Source organism: Mustela nigripes, chromosome 15, assembly GCF_022355385.1.
Source record: "Mustela nigripes isolate SB6536 chromosome 15, MUSNIG.SB6536, whole genome shotgun sequence".
Lineage (NCBI taxonomy): Eukaryota > Metazoa > Chordata > Mammalia > Carnivora > Mustelidae > Mustela > Mustela nigripes.
The window spans coordinates 81,970,547-81,977,828 of NC_081571.1; positions in this window are offsets into that span (position 1 = coordinate 81,970,547).

A 7,282-nucleotide genomic window follows, 5' to 3' on the forward strand; every position below is an offset into this window, starting at 1 on the left:
CACTAAGACTTCGCTCTGGTGGTGAGCAGCGTGGAACGTGAAGAAACTGGACCACTAAGACTTCGCTCTGGTGGTGAGCAGCGTGGAACGTGAAGAAACTGGACCACTAAGACTTCGCTCTGGTGGTGAGCAGCGTGGAACATGAAGAAACTGGACTCGCCGTCCAAGAGGTGGTGTATCCATTTGTTGCCGTTAAAAGTCATGTTGCATTTAGTAACAAAAAAAAAGGGGACTGTTTTAGGAGAATAAATTAAATAACAAAACAGTATAGTTCTTACTATAGAAAGAACACATACCCGTATGTGTATATGTGTGGATAGAAAAAGAAAAAAAATCCATAAAATGATCAAAAAGTTTTATTAGGGGAAATCCTTACCATACAGTGAGTAGAGAGACTAATAGGACACTTCCCACTGTGCCCATTCACTGGGCTTCACTGACCCTTAGCTAAGCCAGGCCTGTTCGTTTATTTAAGTCACCAGTTCTACTCCCCAACCCCTATGGACACCGGCCGGTTATTTCCGTCATCGCGACCACGTGGTTTGTAGATATTTTACTATAAATGGCTGAGAACGAGTGACTTTAAAAGTCAAATAATAGCGATATGACTATTATGTAAAAATAGAAATAGTAACTTATTTATACTAAGTGTCGATATTTTAATGTCCCCAATTATCTGTCTTCTTAAATCAGAATCCAAGACAAAACACACACCTCAATGACTGACTATGTCTTTTAAGATGCTTAACTTTTAAGTTCTTTATCCCTTTTGTTTGTTTGTTGCAATTTATTTATTAAAAATCCTGTGGATTGCAATCCTAGGTATTCTGTAACGTGTTTTCCTGCCGCCCGTACTTGTTAGAAACTGATGGTACCTGTGATGTCAACTAATAATGTTAACCCTTTATTCCACTGGGAGTGGTAAATGTTGATGTTCTGGAGCTGTCATTAATTCTCTCAGCCAAAACCAGAATACCTCCATAAAATGAAACTTCCCTTATCAATTCTCTGGTCACTGTGTTCACTTAGGAAAAGCAGAATAAATGCTGGTGTTTCCCCCTTTACTCATCACTTTCCCTAATAGTTAGCTGTTTCTTAGCATCTTTTAAATAAGCAAGAAGGCCAGTGAGGCTTTTTAAACATCACGTGAACCAGGAGATGGGAACCCGTGACGCATCAAAGCCGTTACTATTACTGACGCTCATCTTGTCCATTGGCCAATGGGGATGATTTCGGGTGGACCCCTATAGCTTCCTGCATCAACACTGATCTTTGATAGCTGCCCCGCTGTGCCTGGAGACCCCCTCCCCGCTACGGTGCCAGGTGGCACCTGACTGCAACCACCAGGGGCTCTCAGCCCAGCTGTCCCGCTGCGCCCTCCCCACCTGACCCACAGAATTTCTGAACCACAGAAACTGAGGTGTTCACATGATTGCCATGACTTTCAACTCATTCAGTCTTTGGACAGGAATAATCAGTAATTCTGGATTATTAACCAAATAAATATGATTAACCAAAGCAAATTTAACCAATAAATAACCAAATGGAATACTTTAAACACATGTGTGTCTGAGACACCTATGTCTGTATGTACAGAGAGAAAATAGAACTAGGTCAAGGGGACAGGACGTTCTGCTCTGTCTGCAATGTATTTTGTAGATTTAATTGGGAACTATGTAAATGTTTTATATAATCATACATGATTTTACAAAGCAGTACCTGCACCCTAAAACACAGCGGGGTAGATGAGCATGTGTATTGGGGAGGTGACAGACATAACCACACAGAAAAGAGTTATTTCAAGGACTTCTAAAGCAACAATTTCACTGGGGCTTCTCAGTGCAGAAATGCAAGGACAGAAAGAACGAATCACTAAAAACAAAACACGAAAACATGAAGCTCTTTTCAAAATCATCTGATTGATAACAATGCTACTGTTATTTTGTGAGCAAGAATTATGACACAATGTCCAGTAAAGCAAATAAGTAATCATGTTGTTTTCCTGAAAAATCAAAACTGACATCACATAAAAGAAAAACAAATCTAAAAATCCAAGAAGTCTGTTTGTTGCCTGGAACCCTAGAACCTCATCTTCCGAGTAAAATTCGCGACCCCCTGTCTCCTGAGCTGCCGTTTGGGGGGTGACGTCCGTTCTCCCATCGCACCGCACAGAGGAGAGGCAGAGGAGCGGGGCAGCCAGAAGGCACTTGCCCTGGCTCAGGAGCGCGCTCGAGGGACGAGGGTCCTGTCCTTCCCCTTCGGTGTTCCAGAGTGACCGCGGTGGGGACGAATGGGAACGTGTGTGGCCGGGCGGGGGGCACGAGGAGCACCGGGAAAGGGAGAGCAAGGTGGAGGGAGAGAAGGCAGGAGGAAAAACAACATGTGAGAAAGAAAAGTGAACAAAGTCCTATAGAATTGGGTGTTTTTTGACTCACTATCAACCTAAAGTACTTAATCGCATGAAGGGACACTCGTCATCACACATGTAGGGTTCCGTCCACAACCCAGAGCCGCAAACACTTGCAAGAGAGCGGGAGCCATTCTTCTCCTCCCAGAGACTCGGCTGAGGCTCCGCCGACACCTGCTCGCAGGTAACACACCTGCGAGGCTCTAAGGTGTCTGACGGCTGGACACGGGGGCTGGGGGTGCGTCCCCCTCGACCTCCCGTGGTGGCTCTTCGGCCCTCGGGTTGCGTGCCTAAATGATCCCTTGTGATTTCAGTTTCCATTTATAACAAAGCGTGACATTGGCTCCCGCCTTGAAATGGAAAATGAGACTTTCTAGAACCTTCCATTCTTATGATCGGTTTGTGTTCGCAATCCCTGTGCTCCCCAGGGTTGACCCTTGCATGAGCTGGGTGCTGTGGGCTCCCTCTACCACGGGGCCTCTACCCAGGGCCGCCTTCTCCGGGGTGACTGATGCTCTCTGTGGACTCACGTGAGTCAGGGGTCGTCAGGCACGTCATTTCCCAATAACCCGAGTGGAGAAGCTGGTGTTTTCTACCATCGACCTACCTAGCACATGAGGGGCAGCGGGCATGGTGGCTGAAAGGCAATGTTATGCCCATGCCTGAGGGTTATCACAGCTCCTATTCCAAAGAGTCGGGACATACCAGGCACATCCCCGTGTTCAGGGTTGGGAAAATCTGAGTCCGGCACCAAAGAACCACAGCAGCAAACAGACGCAGATCCGGGATACATGTTCTGAGCAGGGAGCAACGCCCAGCCTCGCTCACCAGGTTGTTTTCTATTACCTTCCAGAACCTTCTGCGATTGTCCCCTAGGTCTCTGAACTGATTTCTGTGGGACTGGCTGAAACATGCCTGTCTCTGGAGAAGGAAGAGTGTTCTGGATGGTAACAGGAGGAGAGCCGCCAGAGTTGCCGAGAGCCAGAGATGGTGAAAACGTGAGCTCACTCACGGCCCCGGATCCCCACCACGTGACCTGCACATTCCACAGACCCGACCTGGGGCCGCCTGGTGCCAGAAGATCACCTGAGAACTTCATTGGTCTATTAGTGCAAATACTTCAGAGGTAACCGAGGAAGCCTGTGGCCCCGTTAGAATACCCTCTTCTCTAACGAAAGACCTGTTCAAGCAATCTTGGTCAGGGCCAGGCCTCTCCATATTCTATTTTTGAAACGACAGGTGGACCTGCTCCAGCACCTTTCCTGGACTGGGGCTCTCATGGTCTTTGTTGCCTTTGAGTAAATATGACTTCTTTCCATGACTACGCAAACACCGTTTAGTCTTCACAACATTCTGGGACACCCTTTCTGAGCCGCACGCTTTGACTTTCTAGAACCTTCCATTCTCATGAAATAGACACGGAAGATTACTTTTCCATCCAAATGAGTACCTGTAGCATATGTCCTGGCATCTTGTGAAATCTGGAAAGAGAAAGTAGTATAATAATTAGCATTGCAAAAATTCCTCTTCTCCTGCCTATTTATTAAGCAAATGTTCTTGGAAAGGCCCTTAAATTATAATTTATATGTTGCATATACATTTGTATATTCTTGGAACTTTACTCAGATTTCTTTCTGCATGATTTTTAATGCCTTAAAGTGCTTACATTTGCATTCAGCCACTCTTCTGAAGATTAATAGAACCAGCAAAAATAATCAAATTATGAACAATTTAAAAATAGGATTTTGAACATACATGCCCATTTTTTTTCCTTTTCATTTTTCTCAGCTACCGTTTGGCCTGAAGCCTCAAAGATTTGAGGAAAGGGAAACAAAATCTAAATTACAAAACAGTTTAGATCTTAGATTTTTTTCTCTTCTTTGTCCCTGTAGAATATAGACTCTGCTCTGGGCCACCCTGCCTCTGCCGTAGCACCCATGGCCAAGGGCAGCCTTTGCCGGCCTCTGCAGAAGGAAGGAGCAGGGACACCCTGCTGCCCAAGGGATGCCACCAGTCCCCGTGGCTCTACGCTCGGTGGGATATGGAGCTCTCCCGGAAAGAGGAGACAAGCGTCTTTACTGGTGCTTTCACACTGCGCGAGACCTTGCTTCTGCCTTCAGTCCTCAATGAGCAAGCCCTGTCTGACTGAGCAAGAACACAGTGTCCTCGGGCCTCTGTCTGATGATGAATAATCGCACAGGGAGCACAGTCATTCTGAACCCACACGTGACGGCATCACATCCAGGCCAGGCTCGCTCTAAGAGGGATCTCTGAGCCAACTCCATCAGCACAGCCTGGAAAGATAGTTCAGAATCCATGGGGATGAGAGCTGTGTTTTAACAAATCCTCCTCATTCTGAAGCCACTGGACAACGTCTCCACGTCACACAGCAGCGTGAGCTTACGCTCCTGGAGCACAAGGAAAGTACAGAGCAAGGACACCGCGGTGCAAGAAGCAGGGGTCGACACCACAGCCGCAGCAATCGTGGTGTGGGACATGGGTTCTGTGACTTCGCACCCACTCCTGATCATCAGGACAAGCAGGGCAGTGATGGTGGAATGCTTTTCTGCTGTAACAACCAAGGTGCCAAAGACCCCAGCGTGTTGACTGGCACGTTAGCGGTTCTCCGTAGCATGGTGTCCCTCTGATCGTATGGGGATCATATGTTTTCTCTCTGATGGCCAATTCTCTTCTCACCTGGGAACCCAAAGAGCTGTATGGGAAAGAAGCGGCAAAGAAGCGGCACAGGGAGGAAGCGCAAGCGTCAGGGCATCGAAGTCCCGACTTGGAAGGAGAACGGCGGGGTTGGCAGCAGCCTCCTCCGATGTCTCATGACCCACCTTTACCTGCACCACTTGAACTGGGCTGAGAACAGCCCCACCAACGGCCCAGGGCATGTGCATGCCTGGTCCGGCACAAGTCCCTCAGCTCGCTAGTTACTATCCAAGAGCAGCCTGTAACCCCACCTCCTTCCTGGACCAGGCTTCTCGGTGCTCTCCACGACGCTGCGTCTCCCCGCCTTTCCTTCTGCTTCTCTGGGGCTCCTTCTTCCTCTGCGGTCCACAGCCCAGGTGTGGGAGCTCTGGCTCCTGAACTCTGTGCTCTGCTCTCTGTATGCTTTCAAGGCTGCCAACGACAGCCCATGGGGTCTGAACTCCCATCTACACACAGATGCCTTGGAACTTCCAATCTTTACCCAGAGCTCAGCTCTGGGTTGCAGACCTGTGTTTCTCACTTGAGGTCCTTACTTGGCTGAACAATGTCTTACCGTCTCTACACCTCTCCCCCATCTTGATCCTTCTCTGCTGCTTCTTACTGGTGAATGGTCCTTCCACCTTCCATCCACCGACCCCCAGGCCTCTGTTTTCCTCACTTCCCGCACCTACCCTTCAAGCTCAGTGGTTACTTTCCAAATCTCAGCCCCCTCCCCCCATCTCGCTCTGCCCATCTCCAACCCCACCTTCCTGGTCCAGGCTGCAGGCATCTCTCATCTGGATTACTGCAACGGTCTCCTAATTACTTCTCCACGCTCCTTGTCTTCACACCATAGTCAGAAACGGCTTTAGAAAAAGACTAACGTGGCTGTGTCCTCCTTCCCTTAGAGAACAGAAGTCTTGAGTTCAAGCCCACTCTTGCTTGGGGGCCACCGGACATGGTTGACTGAGCCCTGCTTCTCCCTCTTCCTCACCAGATTCCAGATCTTCAGGTCACCTGTTCCCTCCCATGTGCGGCTGGGGACAGACTGTTTCCTCCGCCCACGTCCATCCTCTTCCTCTCTCTGACTGGCCGACCCTTCACACGCCTTTAAGTCTCCCATCAAGCATCACCGCCAGGGCGTGGCCTTCATTAGCCACAAGGCAAAGCCAGACTCCCCACTGTAGAGCTTCCTAACGCCCCATGACTGCCTTTTCTTCCTTCTTCCCAGAGTTGGCACAATCGTGTTCATTTTGTGGATATATGACTTACGTCGGTCTTTCCAAGGAGACCAGCAGCTCCACGAAGACAGGGACCAAGGCTCTTTACGCCTCTGTAGGATCGAGGCAAACCAAGCCGCCTCCTGCTGGTTCTCAGCGAAGCTTCAGGGGAACGCAGGACAAAGGCTGGAGCCCACAGCACGGAGTCAAACTTCATGCTCCCCAGGATCTGGCCCCGTCTGTCTTCCTTCTTCAAGCTCCCCAGGGTTGCTCTGGTTTTCAGGTAATAACCTGAGAAATTCTGATGTTCTTGTGCTTTAGTCTTATCTCTGCCAGGATCTCCTCCCCTCACCGCAAAACGTGAGCAGAGGGGTGATGGCGAGGAAGCCCGGGGCGCAGGCGTGAAGTGGGCTGCCCACGATGAGGAGGAGAGTGGGGACCGATCCACCATGACTGTCATCACTGCCACCGTCATGTCCGGAAGTCACCTCTGTTCCTGAAAGAGATTTCTCCTGAAGTTTTATTTTTTCATTCTGTGCCTGTTTCATTTTGATATCCAGAATGAGCAGAAGAAATTTCTTTCGCTTTTTATTTTCAAGAAGAGTTTGTAAATGTTTATAACTGCGTTTTCTTCGGAAATCTGGGAGAATTTACCTGTAAACTTGCATAGGGCTGTTGTTTTCTCTGAGGGAAGATTTTTAAAGACTGACTTCAAATCGTTGGATGCTTACGAGATGGTTCCAGCCTTCTAATGCGAATAGAGACCATCTCAGATTTTTCAAACACCAGTTTCAGTGTATTTGTAGGAATTTGTCCATTTCATTTAGATTCTTAAATCTCTACTTGGGCTCTTCTCTGCGGCCCTGCCTTGGCCATCCCTTCCCCTCCCCCGCCCAACCAACCCCTTGATCTTGATCCATCTCGTGGGAGGTTTACCCGCCCTTGTTTCTGAGAACCAGTT